Genomic DNA, 19,506 nt, shown 5'->3' on the forward strand with positions numbered 1-19,506 from the left:
GTGTTCTCTTAACCCAATTATGAGAGTTCCGATGATAAATTTAAATGCAAGATACAGAAATATCCATATGTAATCTATTAGAGGAAAAATAATCCATACCTTAACATGTTTTTAAGACCCATGAAGAGGCTGAAAAGATGGCTCAGTGGTTAAGAGCACTTTCTGCTCTTCCGGTGGCCCTGAGCTGGGTTCCCAGAACCTGTGTCCGGCAGCTCAAAACCGCTTGTATCTCCAGATCCATAGAATCTGAAATTGTCTTCTGGCCTCCGAAGGCACCTCTAACAAAAATGTAGTCACTGCAGACGAGCACAAAGACTGAACAGAGCTGTTCACGGTCACCACTGAAGGTTTCAGTGGCTCAGTCAACTTCGGATTGTCTTCCCTCAAAGCTGAGCCAATGGATCTCTCCTCCCTTATCGGGCTTCTTGTCAGATATCTTATCATGTCTGTCATATGCTCTTACTGGGACCGCCATTTAGTTTTACAACCAAACTTGTGGGGGGTTCTGAGTGGATTCCGGAGGACAGCGTTGGGGCTCAGACTTGACATCAGGTGGAGCTGACCGAAACTGCTGGATTTCCCACTTGGGAAATGGAAATTGCGACACTTCTGACAGGATGACCCAAATGTCATGTGTATCCTTATCCTTTTGAGAACCCGGGTGGGGGTGTGGTATATATTAAGAGAGGAAGAGAGGGAGGACTTCTCTCTGTAGTCTACTGTTTCCAAATGGCTTTGACATTGCCTGGCATCTACTTCTTAAAGTTTCTGAGCAAGTGTCTGTATCCACTGAGCCACTTGGCCCTTCCTCCAGGATCCTCTTCAGTCAGGGACATCATTGTGTATTTTTATCAGCCTTGTTAAAATCACACTGTCAACTTGACTGGATTTAGAATAACTAACCTGGGAGATTAGTGAGGCACACTTCTGGGTGTGTCTGTGAGGGTGTTTCTGGAGAGGACTAACTGAACTGGGAAGACTCTGATGTATGAATGGCAGTGTCCTGTTGGCTAGAAACCTCAAGATAATAAAAGGAGGACGTAGTGAATGAACTGAGTGCTGACATTCCCTTCTGCTTCCCATCTGTCTGCTAGTCACATGCTCCCATAACCAAGCTGTTGGCCCAGGCAGATGGAACCAAGCAAGTGAGGATCCAACCCGCTGAAACCATGAGCTGAGATAATTATTCTCTTGCAATTGTCTTAGGCATTTTGGCCATAGTGATACAAAGTAACTAATATAAGCCTTCACATTTTTTTTTTAGTCCTTTGTTTGGAGGTTCTAATCGGAACACATTGTATCCAAGTCAAATTGCCAAGGTCAAGCAAATCCAATGAATACCTGCAAAGCTTGGAAGTTAGACAGGCCGCTCAGTGTCTCCCATGGAGACTCCAAGTTTTCTTTATAAACAACCCAAAGTCTTTTGGGAGATTATTTACAGATCTGGGGAACATGTCATCTGTAGAGGCCTCAGGTGCTCTGTGGAGCAGCACAGCTGGCTGCTACAATCTTCTACTGAATGAAGAGGAAGTCTTGGGTCGTTAGTTTTATGTGAATAACACAGTATTAGCTAAGTCGTATATAAATAACACTATATTAGTTAATTCATCTTGGCTGTATCAAAATATTAGGTAGAGTCCCTTAAGGGAGATAAGTTTTATTTTGGCTCACAGTTTGAAGACACAGTTCCTCACAGTGGGAAGGCATGGAGGCAGGAGCCTGAGGCAGCTGTCACTGTATCCACAGACAGGAAGCAGAGGACTAACCTCTGCTGCTCAACTTGCTTTCACTGTTCATTCAGCCCTGGGCCTCAGCCCTTATGATGGTGCTGTCCATGTGGAGGGTACATCTTTCCTCCTCAGTTAAATCCTTCTGGAAACATTCTCACAGACACACCCAGAAACATGTTTCCATAGTGATTTTAAATCCAGTTAAGCTGACAATGAAGATGAACCATTGCAGTCTGTGCCACTTCCCTCAGTTCATCCACCATTTAGGGTGTTTGCCAATGTTCTGGGCATTTGCAATGTGCATTCTCAGACCGCACAACCTCATACAAGGCATTTGTGTCCCTTGTCAGTCAAAGTGAAGGTGAAAGCTCACTGGCTTTGCTTTGTCCACGTTCTAAGAGACTTCCGGTGTGATTGAATCCTTGTGGTTCACAGCCAAGCTGGATAAGGCAGTCGCCTGACTGACATTCTGAAGGATTCTGGGGTTGGCGAGGAGGCCTCTGTCCTGCTCTTTGGATTGCCCTCACCGTCCCCTCTTGGTTCTCAGGAGACACTGCCAGTCCTTGGCTTGGTTTTGTCAGCTGGAGAGAAGTCTCTTTAATTTACTTTGTCCTATACTTTGTGCTTCCATCAAATACCTGATCCTGGATTGTGAAAGAGACATTTTGTTAAAACAAAAATAGCAAGAACATTGCTATGCCGGTGTGCCTTAGACAGTAAGTGATCTCACCAATGCTTTAAAATTCATCAGTTCAGAGAGGAGGGTCATGTCCTAAGAGGGAAAGAGAACTCTCAAAACAAGGCAAGGGCAGCTTGTTAGAGCAGAAATGTCACTGGTTCCCTGGGGTGGGAAGGAATCCAACATTAGCTGCCTGTCCCCTGTGCTTTCTCCTCAAAGGCTCTGCACGGAGCTCTCTCCGTGCCCCGGTCTCAGTTCCAGATGTTCACAGCCCAGCTAACATAGGCGATGCTACATGAGACCTCCCTGAAGGAATCCCGGTTTTATGTGCGCTTGTCTCTATCGATCCCGTTTGCTGTGTCATTCTTCGAAGTTGGCTCTATTGCGACGTGGTAACAGGGAACTACGACTAAACAGTAAGAAGTGAGGCAGAAAGGGGAGGCCTTAATGCTACCACAGGGGCACTCAGTGGCTCAGCTCAGAGCTCTGGAGGCAGCAGAAGAATGTTCTTCAGTCATTCACTTAATGAGTGGGAGGGGCTAAGGCTATTTCTGGGAGCATTAGCATTTCCTTCTTCTCCACAAGTATTGACTGAAAAATCACGGAGACACTAGGCGGTGAAGATCCGATGTCTGCCTTGGGGAGACTTCCATATCCTAGGAGGCCCTGGGGAGGGAGGTGACTGGGTGCCAACAGGACCTGATGCACTGGCTGAAGTGTCTCCACTACTGTATCCCTTTGTAGGGAGCCCTGTGCCACACACTGTGGCGCCTGCAAAGACTAAGGCAGATGCTCTGTGACTGAGCTCAGAGTGTGGCTGGGAAGACCAGTGTTCATCAGCGAAACACACTGCACGCAATAACGCCAGTGACTATGGAAGGGCCCCCGAGGGCTCGGGGAGGGAAGAGCTACAACACTGACTATTGTCAGAGGAACTGGAGCGTCTCCATCTCTGAAGGTAACATTGTGGAGGCAGAAGGGATATGGGGGCTGCATTTAAGGTAGAAAACAAGCATGTGAAAAGGCCCTGTGGCACCAGGAACTGCGCGATGGAGCTAGGGATGACTAGAAAACAAGAAGGATTGGGGCTAAGTGAGAGCAGATGGTGCATCTGAACAAAAGCACTCAGTCATGGAAGCTGCCCCTGAGACCCGAGAGAGACCAAAGAAGCATGCTAGGCTAGGACATCACATGATCGTATTTTATGTTTTCAGTTTTCACTGTAGTAATATAGAAATAACAAAATTTACGGTGTCAGTTATTAAATGGGCAGTTCAGTGGTGTTAAATCCATTGTACTGGGAATCCAGCACCAACATCTGTCTACAGAATCCCTTTATCTTGTAAAATAGACACTTTGAAACCATTAGACAGTAACTTTCCATTCTGAACACATCTCCCAGCACCTGACACTATGCTATGCTTTTTGTGAGCCTGCCTACTTTCTGTGTCTCAGGTAGAACGAGGCAATACGTGCCTTTAAAACTACTTAGCAGGTGGCGGTGGCTCACTCCTTTAATCCCAGCACTCAGGAGACAGAGCAGGTGTGTTTCTGTGAGTTCGAGACCAGCCTGGTCTACAGAGCAAGTTCCAGGACAGCCAAGGCCACAGAGAGAAACCTGTGTTGAAAAAAACCCCAACCCAACAAGGAAACAAAAAGTACTTTACTACATCTATTTGTTTGTTTGTTTCTCTATTTATTTAGTGTGTGTGTGGTGTGCCTCTGTGTGTGTGTATGGTGTGTCTGCATATGTGGGTGGTATGCCTGTTTGTGGGTGTATGTGGTATGTGCCTGTGTTTGTATGTGTGTGTATGTGTCTCTCTCTGTGTGTGCCTATGTATGATATGTGTGTGATATGTGTGTAGTGTGTGGTGTGGTGTGCAGGAGTCACTTTTCTCTTTCTACTATGTACATCCCAGGGATCGAACTCAGATCACTAGGTTTGACAACAAGTGTCTTTACCCACTGAGCCACCTCTCTGGCCCAGTATTTGGCTTTTTTGAATGCCTTATTTCTCCTGGCATAATGTTTTCAAGTTCAATATCGGTAAACTTTGATGGGTTTTGTTGTTGTTCGTTTTTACTTCTTGAGACAGGGTACTTTTTATATAGCCTGAGCTGTCCTGGAACTTACTGTGTAGATCAGACTGGCCTCGAACTCACAGACATCCACCTGCCTCTGCCTCCTGAGTGCTTGGATTAAAAGTCTCAGACACCGTGCCAGGCAGATTTCAATTTCCAGGAAAACAGTAATCAACTGGACAAAGAAAGAGGAAGTAGAGAAGAATAGTCTCAGGCTGACCACTTACCTACACTACACCCTCCCATCCCTCTGTCTACACTACACCCTCCCCAATAGTTAGACTCTCCACCTAGCAGCTGTCTGATCTGAGTAAGTTGCTTGTTTCCTCATCTGTAAAATGGTGGTGATGACTACCTTGATATTTCCCCTATTGGGCTGAAATGGACCACAGTGTCACCCTCACATCTTACAATTCTCCCACAAGACAGAGCATTAGGAAAACATACAAGGACCTTGTGCTCTATACGGTGGGACCAGGGCTTTTTAAGTTACCTCCATGTTTTGTTTACAGTGCCCTTTACTTTTTTTTCTTTTTAAAATTGGATATTATATTTACATTTCAAATTTTATCCCCTTACCCCATTTCCCCCACCACCCAGGAACCCCTTATCCCACCCCCCTCCTCCTGCTTCTATGAGGGTGTGCTCCCACCTACCCCCCACTCCCACCTCCCCACCCTCAAATTCCCCCTCCCCCACACTCAGTGTTCAGCCTTCATGGGACCAAAGATCTCCTCTCCCACCTATGCCCGACAAGGCCATCCTCCCCTACATATACAGCTGGAGCCATGGGTCCCTCCCTATGTGCTCCTAGGCTGGTGGTTTAGACCCTGGGGGCTCTGGTTGGTTGGTATTGTTGCTCTCCTCATGGGGCCTCCCTTTACTTTAATTCATGTACATCTCCAGCACCCTCTGTAACTATGCTCTCATTTCTCCCTTTTTAAGAAGATATTCTTTGTTGGTATGTATTCTGAACAGAACGATGGTTTTGTTGTGGGATGCTCATAGCTATGCGTGTGGAGCTAGTTTACAGTCATCTCCACTACCATCTCTTGTTCTGCTCTCCTCCTGCTCCCTCTCTTCAATGACAGTCACACATCTGTACTTTAGGATCATAAAGGGAGCATCACTGGTTGTTTAACCCACACATCTGTGTGTCCGCAGAGCCTGCCTCTGTGGATCCCTGCAGGGCTTGGCTCTGTGTGCACAAGTTGGTGAGGGTCAGGGTGGAATTGCTCCACATTCCCCACTGCCTGGGGACTTGGGAGGTGTTCTTTCACAGACATGACAAGACTGTGAGAGCATGAGCTGTGTCATATCAGTGCTGTCACACATTCTGCATGTATTGATCACGGAAGCTTACAATTCCAGTGGCCAAGGAGGTCATGCTTCTGGGCTAGGATTGAGGCATCTGCTACTCTAACAACAGCCAGACAGGTCTTCCACGTCCAATTAAGGTGTGGTGTGTGCACAGCACAGAAACCTGAAGACAGTGAGTGACCCTCTGCTCTCCCCGAGGATATTGAGGACATATGCTTCACCTAGCTGATGATGGCAGCTAGCACACAGATACATGAGGATGGGTTGAAGTCTGAAAGGCTTGAAGTGCTCAGGGTGTGCTCGTCTGGAAATCAAGAGTGCCCAGAGAAAGTGTGTCTTCTATTCTCACTGAAGCACAACATATACTTGTTACAGGCGTAGGCAAAGCCATCAAAGATATGATAAAAAGATATGATTTAAAGTCACCCTTACTACCACTGACCAGGCAGCCCTTGGGCAGATTTTTAGCAATACCTTCCCTGAAGGTAGGAACTGCGCATGAAAGTGAAGGCACACTGTGGCCCTGTTTTGTAGCTCTGGGCCCTTCTCGATGTGCAGTGTTTGGCAAGATGGTGTGGTGTGACCATAGTTCTCAGGGAATCACAAACATTGGAATAAAGGACCTGACTCATCAACTTCAGCCGAAACCACTTTTCTTTACACGTCATGGAAATGGGCACAATCAATTTTTAAAATTATCCTTTTCTGTCTTTAATAAGCTCATAATTTTTTTTGCTGCTATGGTTACATGTTTTTACTTTTTTCCATTAGGAATATATTTTACTCCGCTGAGAGGAGGGGAAACCTAGCAATGTTGTAGTTCAATCTCTTTATTGTATGGGTCAGAGAACTGAGTTTCAAGGTAGGAGACAAAGCAAGACTCTAACCATAAAGCCAGAGAATAGTGTGCTGAGTTAGAGGCCCTCTGTTGTGTGTCCAGGAATAGCATACAGCTGGGTCACACAGTAGTTCTGATTTTCATTTATGAGGAACTTCCATATTGATTTTTATCAATTTTTATTATAAACTGGCTGTACCAGTTTATAATTTCTACCAGCACATCGTATGCGGTTTTTACTCCCACTTCCTTGCCCGCATTTGTTTTTAAATCTGGGTAGCCCTGGCTGTACTGGAGCTCACTCTGTAGACCAGGCTAGACTTCCTTGCCTTGAGCTCTTCAGCTACACTTCCTGTCTTCTTTCTTTCCTTCATGCTAGAATCTGAAGCTCTTCAGCAGGCACAGTGTTCTCTGGGTATGGCAGAAACAACGGAGCTCTAGGAGGCTTGGTTCAGGACAATGGACAGCGACCACGTGCTCTGTGACTGCGCAATCCTCACCCACCTGCTTGCCTCGGATCTGCTGAGGGCTCTATTAAAATAAACAACCTTTCTATTCAAACCTCTTAAATGTAATAAAGAATATTCAGGAACCTGCAGAAACATAGAAATCATGCTTGTGGTGGGGCTGTGGGAGCCAGGAGGAAGCCGAGCAGCTGCTGGAGGCTCTGGGTGTCACTGCCCTGGGGAGCTGCCAGCTTGTGCTCTCAGTACAGGAGCAGTTCATGCTGGGTATATACTGTGCTCAGTGCAGAAGCAGTGCGCCTGGTCAGGAGATGAGGCAACTGAGGCAGAGTCAAGCTAGTTATCCTTACAAACAACTGACACACAAGAGCCATGGGCCAGCGTTTTCATGTTCATGGAAAAGTGTAAACACTGGGCCCTGGACCTTTGTGCCCCTTGGTCTTGAGACTATTTCACCATAGGGCCAACATCAGAACAAAATGAAATGAACTGAGCTTGTTTCGTGCTCTGAATGCCCAAGAGTTTTATGTTCTAATACCCTGAAGATAGCTGCATGTTTGGGGTGGCCATGATGTGTGGAGACCATGTTGTGATAGAGGGTGAGGAATCCTCCCACACACAGCCTGGGCAACACTCACAATGACTGTGCCACAGGATGAGGGTCACCAGCCACACCAGGGCCTCATGTAGGAAGGGTCGTCACACTGGGCTGAGGACACCACTTTGAGAATTGGAACCTGAGATCTGTACCGTGCAACACAGGTGTCACCCACCGTCTCTGTAGCAGTTAGTGAGACGGGAGAGTCACATGTGACTTTTCTAAATTTGAGGTTTAAAGGAATACTCATTTTGTATCTAAACATTTAATATTTGGATTCATTTGAGTACAAAAATTATTTTTTAAACTAAGTTTTATACAATATTGATGATACATTTACAAATTATATGATTGAGAAATAAGTCCGATGAAGTGGCTCATGCTTGTAATCTTAGTCCTTGAGAGGCTGAGGCAGGAGGATTACCATGAGATGGACTCCAGCCTGGACAGTACACTAAGTTCCAGACCAGGTTGGGCTACAGAGTAAAAGAGTATCTTCAAACCAAACCAAACCAAACCAAACCAAACCAAACCAAACCAAACCAAATGTGTTAACAAAACAATGCAAAGATGTAGCATAAAAAGAATGCAAAATCTTGTTTCTGTTACATTGTAACAATATAAAATCTTGTTATTGTATTGCACTGTAACAGGTTCCAGACCTTAGCAAGACTGACACCATGATAGAAGTACCATTCAGGCCATAAAAACTCAGCACATAAACAGCACTTCCTGCCAAAAACTAAAACAGGGGCCTCATCCATCAAAGTCTATAGTTCTGGGAAAGCCTCTAAATGTACTAAGACTGCGTTTGGTCTTTGTAGTTCCCACTTCTGGATAACTTGTTCTTGCTAACGGAAGTATGTCAACCTAGGATACGGTTTTTATGCTTAAAAGCTCATAACGAGAAAGGCTCAGGGCTACACTGGGATCCTCACCACTCAGTGTAGTCGCCAGTGGCTAGTACTTTCTATTGGTTTAAACATGTGTCTTAAACACAGTCTTCTCTGGTAAAAACCCCACAATAACATGCTGCTGTAGAAATAGATATGCATATATATATTTAAATATGCATAACTAAAATTAATTTTGGAGATGAGAGTGTTTGCACAGGTTTGTAATCTTGGCACTCAGGAGGATTGAGTGTACAAGGTCAGACTAGACTAAAAACATACACATACATATATACACACATACATGCATGCATACATACATTCATATATACATACATACACACATACATGGAATTTTAGTAGTTTCTTTTAACCTCTCAAAGTGTGACTCCCAGGAGCTGCAAAACTACACCAGGGCTCACACTGGGCTTCTGTAAGAGAGCAGCAGCCTGGCAGGCAAGACGGGGTGGAGGCATTGCTTCTTACCAAGAAACTCTTCTAGGGTCTGATCTGTTCCTTCATTCAAAATTAGTAACACAGGGTACTTTTCCTCTGCTCCCCGAGCATGAACAGATGAAGCATGAACATGTTGCTTTGGCTTCTGAGGGGCCTGAAGCTCCACTGTCCACATCTGCTGTGTGTCTGTCCACAGGCTGCACCCAGCTGGGAAACACTGTTCACTTTCAGCTTCTTTCCAGTCATGGCAAGAAGACAATGGGTGTGTCTTTAACATGTTAAGCTCCATGAGCTCAGAGCCCAGCCAGTAACAACTCAGTCTCTGGCTCACCTGTAACCATGACAACTCCATGGATGCCAGTTGCCAAGGAACACCATTTAACCTGTATCAGATGTTTTAAAAAGAAAGAATGAAAATTCATTCAGCTTTGTCTTCTCAGGAGACGATCAGAGATGATCAGAGACAGGCTCTCTGGTGGTTTCTTGAAGCTGAGATGTCCATTTAATTACTTTTGCTGTGATTTCCCTGAGGAACCATTTCTGCCAGGAGTGAGTTTCCAGGAAGGTGATAAGGTGTGTGCACAGAATGGTGTTAGGAGACTCGGGGGCTCATACATACCTGGGCTGTTCCTGGATCTTAACTTCTATGATATCTGCTCAACCCCATCTTGCTTCCTCTCCACGTTAGCCCTCAGACAGGAACTATCAGGATTTTGGTAGAAACTTCTAGATTTGGAAGAGACGCTGGTGTCAACGTAGCAATGAAGTGAGCTGCCAGGCTGAACCCACTGTGTGTTTAGGGCTTGGGTCTGTCTGCCAGATTCATGAAGGCAGAGCAAGCTGGGAAAACATACAAAGAAAAGGGCGCAATGAAGAAACCGTGCTAAATCCCTTCTCTTCAGCTCCTTGAAGCATTCCCACCTGCATGTTACTTTTGCTTCTAAAAAGAAATGTGTCCCTCAATTTGTGTGTGTTATACAGAGCTTCTCACCAAACCCAGAGCTTGCTCCCTCAGCTGGAATGGCTGGCCAGTGACCCACAGGGATCCTGTTGTCTGCCTACCCAGCACTGGAATTACAGGTACGCACTGCCACAGAGGAGGCAAAGACTTTACCAATCAACCATCTCTCGGAACCTTGGTTCTTTTAATATGCTATGTTTATCTATTTATTAAAGTTTTTATTTAGAATAGATTCTGGCTGCTACTTTAAATAAGAACAGCAAGAAGTGTCACTGGGCCTTTCCCAAAGAAGACACGAAGGTCCAGGGATCTTCTTGAGCTCAGAAGGGGTTCCCTACACTTGGGTAGTGGCAGTGGGATTCCTTGTTTGTGTCAGCATCCCACTCCTGTCCCTTTACACTGGATGTTGCTTTACTTCAAAGCTTCCAGGACATTTTTACCCATGGCCCCTTTCACCTGATTATTATTTTTTTTTATACAACACTGGGTATATAGGTATATAAAATGGGTTTACAAATCAGATATTTATTGATAATAAACCATAAAGAAATATATTTAAAACAGTCCTTTTGGGGGACCATTGAGATGACTCTGCATTAAGGAGCCTGACACCAAGCCTGAAGACCTGAGTTTGACCCCTGCAAACCACGTGGTGGAAGGAGAGACCTGGCTTCTGCATCTGCATGCAGCATTCCTTGACTTACACCAAAACCCCAAACAGCATAGAGTATTTCTTTGATATACACATAATTTTATCACTTCATACATATAATTTTACCATTTACCAAAGATAAAAAGAAAATTTGCATACCAATGAGATGGATATCTTGCTTCTCTTACACAGTACACCCCAAGACACACTAATTTGATACATGCTGAGGAATGACGGCTGGATAACATTACCATTTTTTTCTTCCATAATACAAGAGCATAAACGTTCGTGTGTATAGTGAAAACACCTCGGTTCAGGGTGTTGAATCTGAGCAGCCTGTTTTGGACAGGGGTCACTGGTAAATGGCATGATGCCATGTATAATGTGCACACACTGTGTGTTCAGAGTAGAGGCTGCCATGACTCGCAGAGTATGACACAACAATGCTTTCAGAGACACCTCATATGTATTGTGCATTGGATTTTGAGTTAGTTTTTGGTCCCTGGATGTAAGACACCCTTTACCATTGCCAAATTTCTCCCAACCCCACATTTAGTTATGTGACCTCATATGGAGTCAAGACCATTTAAGAAGCCCTAGGGTGGACTGTAACAGCGGTGGAGAACTTACCTAGCATGTTTCAGTTCTTAGGTTCAATTCCCAGTGCTAATAAATAAATAAATAAATAAATAAATAAATAAACAAACAAATGAAGAAGCTTTGCTGTGGAGGCCTGGAACTCACCAACTGGCTAGGCTGGCTAGCCAACAAAACCGAGAGCTCTGGCTGTCTCTCCTCCCATAACCGCATGCCACCACAACCGTCCACCTTTCTTTTTCTTTCTCTTTTAATGACTGTAACATGGGTTCTGGGAACCGAACTCAGATCTTCCTGTTTGCAAGGCCAGTGCTCTCTCAGCTCAGTTACCTCCCAGCTCCTGATGCTCTCAATCAAACTGCCTGCAGAGACCCAAGAAGACCTTTGCAGCTCAAGACAACTCTTTATAAAAATCCCAGCCAGAGCCGGCAAAGTGTTGTTCCTTTCTTGTGTGCCTGTCAGTGTGTGTTCAGAGCACGCCTCAGACACGGCAGAGGTGGTTGAATTCTAACCAGCTAGCCAGCAGTTTCATAGGCAGAACCAGAATGGTCCCTGGCTTCAGCCTGCTGTGGTCCAGCCTGCCTGAGGCTTATGCTCATCCCTGGAGTCCTCTTGGAAAGAGATGGATGGGAAATGAGGACAAAGAGGGCATTGAGGGTGGAGTTGTCTTCCGCTTGTTAATGCATTCGAAATGCAGGGATTCTGCACTGAGGTTAGCTGTCCCCTCCAATCTCTCTGGGGTTATTTTTGTGTCTCGCCACCCCCACCCTCACACAGTGTGGAGAAGACAGGCTCAGAGAAAAGCAACTCGCCTGCTCCCCGTGGTCCCGCAGCCTGCTCCTTCCCAGGTGTCAGCTGTCATATTTACTGCAGCCCCGAGCAGCTGCAGGGTAACACTGGGTGACTTGCAAAAATACATGACACAGAAAGCCACACACAAAAGGCCAATACTGAAATAATGCACCAGGCTCCCTAAACTGTGGTTATTTAAAGCTGCTGGGTTTTTTCTAACACTGTCCTTCCTGATGCTGCCCAAACACCCCTGCAGCACCGCTCCGGTTACAGCCTCTTTTCTAACAAGAAAGGGAAGGAATAGTGGACACTGAAACAAGTGGCCTGTGAGTCATCAGTAGCCTTGAGGGCCAGCAGGTGGGCAAGGAGCATCCTGTCACTCAGGCCAACTGTGCAAGTGATGTCACAGACAGGGTGGCATCAAGGGATGCATTTCTTTTGTAGTGACAGTTTGATTGCTGTTTTCTGCTCTATGAGGGCCTGACAAGGTTGCACTACAAAAACCCCTGGACTCTGAGCTGATGGTTGAGGCCCTAGGATGTCAGTAGAGACTTTTGCAATGGGGCAGGATAGGTTTCACTTCGGGTTTTCAAGCTAAGAACAGGCTGTCATCTCCTAAAGAGCTGCCTGGGTTCAGTGAGGATTACATGGTGTTCAAGAACCCACCTCTCAAAGGCCCCTCTTCTCTGTGTTAGGAGAGGACCATTGTTCAGAGACATCTCATGCCCCTGGCAGCTGCCAGCTCACCACCCTAATGGAGGACACAGGTGGGCGTGCACACACTGCAAGACAAGCTTGCCAGCTAACACAAACTAATTTTGACTTTGAAATAAGCAGCAGGATCCTTCCCTGAATGGAATTCATGTTAGCAATCATCAAATATATTTGGCATCCCCAGTCACATATCAATAAAAAGGTGGGAGTTGTAGCCCTGAATCCTGATGGAGCACATGACTTCGGCCTGCCAGAGCTGTGGCATCCTCTGCCAGCAGTTCTGACAGGACACACTGCATCTTGAGAAGACTGCCCCAACCCAGAGCAGAGGCAAAGAGGCAGCTGGTCCACAGCTCAGCAAAGCTCTCCTTCTGCCACTTCCTGTTTGTGTGCTCACCTCCCACCTTGGCCCTGAGAGCCCTTCCTGCTAAGCCTTGGATGTGGGTTGAGTGTGTTCCCCAAAGCCTTGTGTGTTAGAAGCCTGGTTCTCAACATGACAATGTTGGAAAAACGGAACATGTCACACCACAGCCAAAGCAGCCATTTTTTTTTTCTTGCTGAGTGACTTGGGAAGCTTGCTCACTCCAGGGATAACCTAGGCTAGACAACTAGAGCATTCTTTCCAGATCCCACTTCGGATGCTACAATTTCTGGCCCACACTGGAAGATGCCTGGAATCCCTAACACCATTGCCCCTTGTGCTTAAGTCCTGTAAGTGAATGCTGCTCCTTTAACAGGAGTAGTTAAGTGCAGAGGGATGGACAGGGAGGTTAGCTAAAGAGAAGAGGCCCACAGAGCTGAGCTCTAAAGTGAGACTTATCAAGGGGCAACAGGCTGGAGTACCCCTTGGTGGAAACACAACGTGCAGAGCCAGAGGATGGGGGTAGGTGGGACAGGTAAGCAGAGGCTTGTGGAGAAAGCCCTTCATGTGTCTAGAACTGAGACATAGCATATAGATGTCTGAGGACAAGTTCACCTTCCCTGGAAGCCATGATGGCAGCCAGCTTCTTTGTGGTATCGGGGCATGGTCATTTCTTCCATGAAGGAGGGTGCTGAGGGATGCAGCAAGGATGAAGGACACAAGGTTGAACAGATTATGAATTGATGGGTTAGGAAACACAGGAATGAGAACACATGCAGAGAAGATACTGGGGTAGTAATAAGAGGGGTTTGGGTCCTTAGCTGCAAGATGCAAGAGCTGAAATCCAGAAACCATTGCAGAAGAGAAAAGGGCTGTTGCCAAAAGAATGCGGGACTACTAGGTATCAGTAGTCTCAGAGATGTGGGATGTTCTAGCCCACTCTATGACAAGAGAAGGCAGCTTGAAGAACTACGGATGCTGGTGGCACCTCCTGGTTACTGCCTGCTTCCCTCTGCTGGCACATCGTGGAACTGCACCTCGGCAACAGGTTCTTTCCTCCAAACTAGGAGTCTGATTACCCAGAGTCGAAGTTTGCAAGGACACTGCATCTTCCAACTCATGGAATCAAGGCCCAGGGAGGAGAGGGAATCACTCTGAGTCTTAAATCACGGTGGTGGATTCCGAGTTCTGTTCCACCCACAGCCATAGGTGGCCTAGGGTGCCCGGGAAGCCTCTGAGAGCGCACCCTTGTGTTCAACTGCGACATTGCAGAAACTTGTTCCTCCCCAGTGTCTGGCTTTCCTCTGCAACTGTTAACCCTCCCAAACGCGATGGATTCCAAAGAATTTGAGCCCAGAAAGAACAGGGAACTGTCTACAACTGGACATAACCATACTAAGAAAATAGATTCGGCCTCAGAATGACAAATATGGCATGTTCTCTGAGGTTCCTAGATGTTATATAGATACATAAAATCATATAAACAGATGACATGGAAGTAGAAACAGAGCTATCTAGGCCTGGGGGACCAAAAAGTGGGACACAGGGATAGAATGTGCTCTGCTCTAAGTACATTCATGCTTTCATGCAGATGGCAATAAACATAATATAAACAAACGCAAGCGTCATTAACGGATCTGTAGAGGGAGAGCTTCCTGGTAGCTCAGGCACACTTTGGTCATGGATATTTCCAGGTTCTGGGCCCTTGGCCCAGCTAAGCAGACTGGTTTCTAGCTTCAAGTGCCTGAAATCTTCACACTCTGTGGCAAAGATAGAACTAGACCCTTTATCTCTTTCTCTCACCCCAAGACATGCCATCATGTCAAGATGACAGCGAGTCAAGTGAGAATATGCTCTCTTGATAAACTATGTGATATGTGTGATAAACTATGGGCCCCAGAGGCCCCAGAGTGGCAGGAGTTAGTGAGAGCCAAGAGGGAGGGAACATGAGCTTTCTGTGTCTAAATGCTGATTTGGGGTTTTCAGGTTGTGCCTATTAGGTTGTAAAAGCCCCCAAGAGCAGTGTTTTCTTTTTTTCAATATCGGGGGTTAAACTTAAGGCCAGGCAAGTGCTCTACCACATATATTAATGACTTGAGGCAGGGGCTTACTGCGTATCTATCCAGCCTAGGTTTGAAGTCACTCTGCTGCCAGGCATGCCTGGAACTTGTAACCCTTCTGCCTCTTCCCCCGACCCCCAAATGATTACTATTACAGGTCTGTACCCATAGCCCAGCTCTCCAAGTGCAGCTTTGAAGCCCAGGTAAGAAGAGTATACCACTTCCAGGTTGAGGTGACAGACATTCATGGAATGACTATAAGCTGTGTACCGTGTAAAAGGCAGAGCAATGGAGCTCGCGAATAGGGAGATGGGCTGGAAGATGGGGTGAGGCAAGGGACGCATTTATTGAAAGAAAAACTACTGACGAGCATCCTCAGGTCTCCAAGACGACTGTGAAATCCAGGAGAGAGGCAAAGTCGACTCACTCACCGGGCTCTTAGCTCTTCCCTTCCTTCCTGCGTACACAGCTAGGCCTTCTAGAGAGATGGTCATGTGACTGACTTCCAGCCAATGAAATAGGGCAACATTTTGACTGCCTGCTCTGTTGTGTGACCCCCTTCCCTGTTCTCTGGTTGACTCAAGGACGATGCTCACAGCGATGTTGGGAGCTACAGGGCAAAGTCGGAGCCTGTAACATCAGCTTAGGCTTGCTGCCATACTGTTGGGGACCCAAGGACTGTCTGTCTCTTCCTATGGGAGCCAAAGGATCAGGATAGAAGCCAGGGCGCTGTGGCCTGGGACCGACCGCACATAGAACTTTGATCTAGCAGATAGGCCTTCTAGCCACTGAATAGCAGACAGAAGTGGAGTTGTTCTCCGTCCCTTCGGTCGAGGTTGTGTCTGACGCTTTCTTCTTCAGACAGCATAGGGCTTCAGATGTCAAGCTCAGGACAGGAAGCTTTTACCTTCTCACTCTTGAAATCCCAGCTCTGCAAGCTTGTGAGGCCGGTGTCGTGGGGCTGGCAATCGCTGTGGGGTGATGTAGCCTCAGGCTTTTCTACCTTCTCCCAATTCTTGAAATAATGACTGAGACTTATTACTTGTGTCTAGGCCATAAGCCTGGATTTGTTCCCCAACTGGCGTGTAACTTAATTAACCCGTTTATTCTATTCTATGAGTGCCACATGACTGGTCGCCTCTTCTTAGCTTCATGTGTCTGCCTCCTCAGAGATTAGGGAGAATCTCTTCCCTCACCTGACACTGTCCCAGAGTTCCTCTCTCCCTACCGGAACTCCCACCTACTATTTCCTGCCTCAGCTAACAGGCCACAGCTTTTTATTGACAGGTGATGCTTCCATACGGTACAAAGAAATCCTCTCTACCTTAATCTTCTGTGTGTTCTTGAGTTCCTCACAGACCCTTTCTTGAATTCACACCTGAGAAACGGCCCAAGCTGCAGGCACAGCTAGGAAAAAGTTTTAGGGAAACAATGTTCTCCTGTGCTCACAGAGCTGAAAAACTGGCACTTCCTTCTTTGGGTGCTCCAAGGTCAATGAGAACGATCCTAACTCTCACTTCCCAGAGCTACTGTGAGCCCTCAACATGGCTGGCTCCTCCAGCAGGCCATTGATGACACAGTCGGTGAAGAAGCCAAGTGGTTTTCTGGGTAACTGAGGTCTCCTAGTGCCGTCTCTTAGTTAGAGCTCCCACAAGACACAGAATCCTCTACTCTGCTTTGGTCCTCAGTGTGTCCAGCTTTGCAAGAGGAGAGGGGGTGTTAAAAAAAATATTTGCTGGGTGTGATGACACGCACCTATAATCCCATACTCAGGAGGTGGAGGCAGGAGGATCATGAGTTCAATCCAGCCTGGGCTACATAGTCAGAACGACCTCAAAAGCAAACAGATTAGAACAAAACAAAACCTCTCACCTTCATGCTTTTGCTTTGCCAGTGCCCAGAGGAATATTAATACCGCTTCTAGCTTCATCTTCAAAGTGAAACTCACCGACTCTTGGGTTTATTTAGTCCTCATATTTTTTAAAATAACAAGAATTTTTCAAGTTTAATTTTTTCCCCTTTCCTCACCAATTTACTTATTTTCATGGCCTGCCACTCCCTGTAAATGTCCAACAGATGCTAGAGGAGGTTTGGAAATAATTTAAGATTTTTTGGCTTTGGTTAGATAAAGTGTGTGTGAGTGTGAGTGTGTGTGTGTGTGTGTATGTGTGTGTGTAAAACTGGCTACTTAGAATCAGGAGCCACAGAACAGTGCCATTTAGGAAACATAGGTTGACTCTGATCATGAAGTCCTTACAAGGGATGGCACATACAGGACCAAAATGCCCACAGGAGTTGTGCCTCTGGGACTCTGCTTCCTTCTCTGCTTATCTGAGGTTGTACTGGTTTTCTGCTTATCTGAGGTTGTACTGGTTTTCTGCTTATCTGAGGTTGTACTGGTTTTCTGCTTATCTGAGGAAGTTACACTGGTTTTCTGCTTATTTGAGGTTGCACTAGTTTTCTGCTTATTTGAGATGGCACTGGTTTTCTCTTTATTTGAGGTTGTACTGGTTAGTTTTTGACAACTTGACACAAAACAAAGTCACCTGGGAAGAGGGAACCTTGTTGAGGAATTGCCTCTATCCAAGGCAGGTGCCTTTGGCTTGTCTGTGGGACAATTTCTTGATTGCTTAGTTGATGTAAGAGGGCCCAGCCCACTGTGGGCAGTGCCATCCCTAGGCGGTTAGGCCTGGGCTGTGTGAAAAGCATCTGAGAAAGCCAGAGAGAGCAAGCCAGTAAGCAGCATTTCTAAGTCAAACAAACCCTTTCTCTCCTGTTTGTTTTTATCAGTGTTTTATCACAGTGACAAAAAGCAAACTGGGACAGAAATGGGTATCAGAGAGTGGGGTATCATCATGGTAGACCATTTCAGAGCCTTGGGCTAGGAAAGGCCACTGAAAGCTCAGAGGTTAATAAGCCTTATGGGGAAAAGCCAGTACATAGCGTTCCTCCATGGTCTCTGCTTCAGTTCCTGCCTTGAGCTCCTGGCCTCCTTTGATGATATACTGTTACTTGGATTTGTAAGATGAATAAAAAAATTTCTTTCCTTCTCAAGTTGATTTTGGTCAGAAATCAAACAGAAAGCAAACCAGGGTATACGCTTTCTGATTATTTTACAGTCGATATGCTATGCTTTTTTATATCACAAATAATAGCATCTTAAGATTAACTAAGGTAAGTTGGGAAAGAACCAATACCAGGCAAGAGCGTGTTCTGTGCAGTTACAGGGTGCTGGGCGCTGGGCGCTGGGTGCCCCAAGAGCATGTTCTGTGCAGTTACAGGGTGCTGGGTGCTGGGTGCTGGGTGCCCCAAGAGCATGTTCTGTGCAGTTACAGGGTGCTGGGTGCCCCAAGAGCATGTTCTGTGCAGTTACAGGGTGCTGGGTGCTGGGTGCTGGGTGCCCCAAGAGCATGTTCTGTGCAGCTACAGGATGCTGGGTGCCCCAAGAGCATGTTCTGTGCAGTTACAGGGTGCTGGGTGCCCCAAGAGCATGTTCTGTGCAGTTACAGGGTGTTGGGTGCCCCCAAGAGCATGTTCTGTGCAGGTACAGGGTGCTGGGCGCCCCAAGAGCGTGTTCTGTGCAGCTACAGGATGCTGGGCACCCCAAGAGCGTGTTCTGTGCAGTTACAGGATGCTGGGTGCCCCAAGAGCGTGTTCTGTGCAGTTACAGGATGCTGGGCACCCCAAGAGCGTGTTCTGTGCAGTTACAGGATGCTGGGCGCCCCAAGAGCGTGTTCTGTGCAGTTACAGGGTGCTGGGCGCCCCAAGAGCGTGTTCTGTGCAGTTACAGGGTGCTGGGCGCCCCAAGAGCGTGTTCTGTGCAGTTACAGGATTCTGGGTGCCCCAAGAGCATGTTCTGTGCACTTACAGGGTGCTGGGTGCCCCAAGAGCATGTTCTGTGCAGTTACAGGGTGCTGGGTGCCCCAAGAGCATGTTCTGTGCAGCTACAGGATGCTGGGTGCTCCAAGAGCATGTTCTGTGCAGTTACAGGGTGCTGGGCGCCCATGAAAAGTGCCTTAGGATGAGCTCAGCAAAGGCAGTGGGATTCCCTCCCTGCCCAGAGCCCTCCTGCTGCTGTGTCCTCTGACCTTTGGGTGACATTACCAGCTTCCCATGCTCTCTGATCTCTGGTCTGAGTTTCACTCTTTGGGCTGCTTCTCTGCATACTTTGGAAACTTCTGTTGGGAGGTTTAATGGAGCAAAGGAGCCTAAGCTGCTCCCAGGATTCCTCCAAGGACAGCTCCCAGTCGCTCCCAGTCGCTCCCAGTCGCTCCCATAGCTGTTGTTTTAATATCATGTCTCCCTTCTTC

This window comes from Arvicanthis niloticus, chromosome 21 (assembly GCF_011762505.2).
Source record: "Arvicanthis niloticus isolate mArvNil1 chromosome 21, mArvNil1.pat.X, whole genome shotgun sequence".
In the NCBI taxonomy this organism is placed as follows: Eukaryota; Metazoa; Chordata; class Mammalia; order Rodentia; family Muridae; genus Arvicanthis; species Arvicanthis niloticus.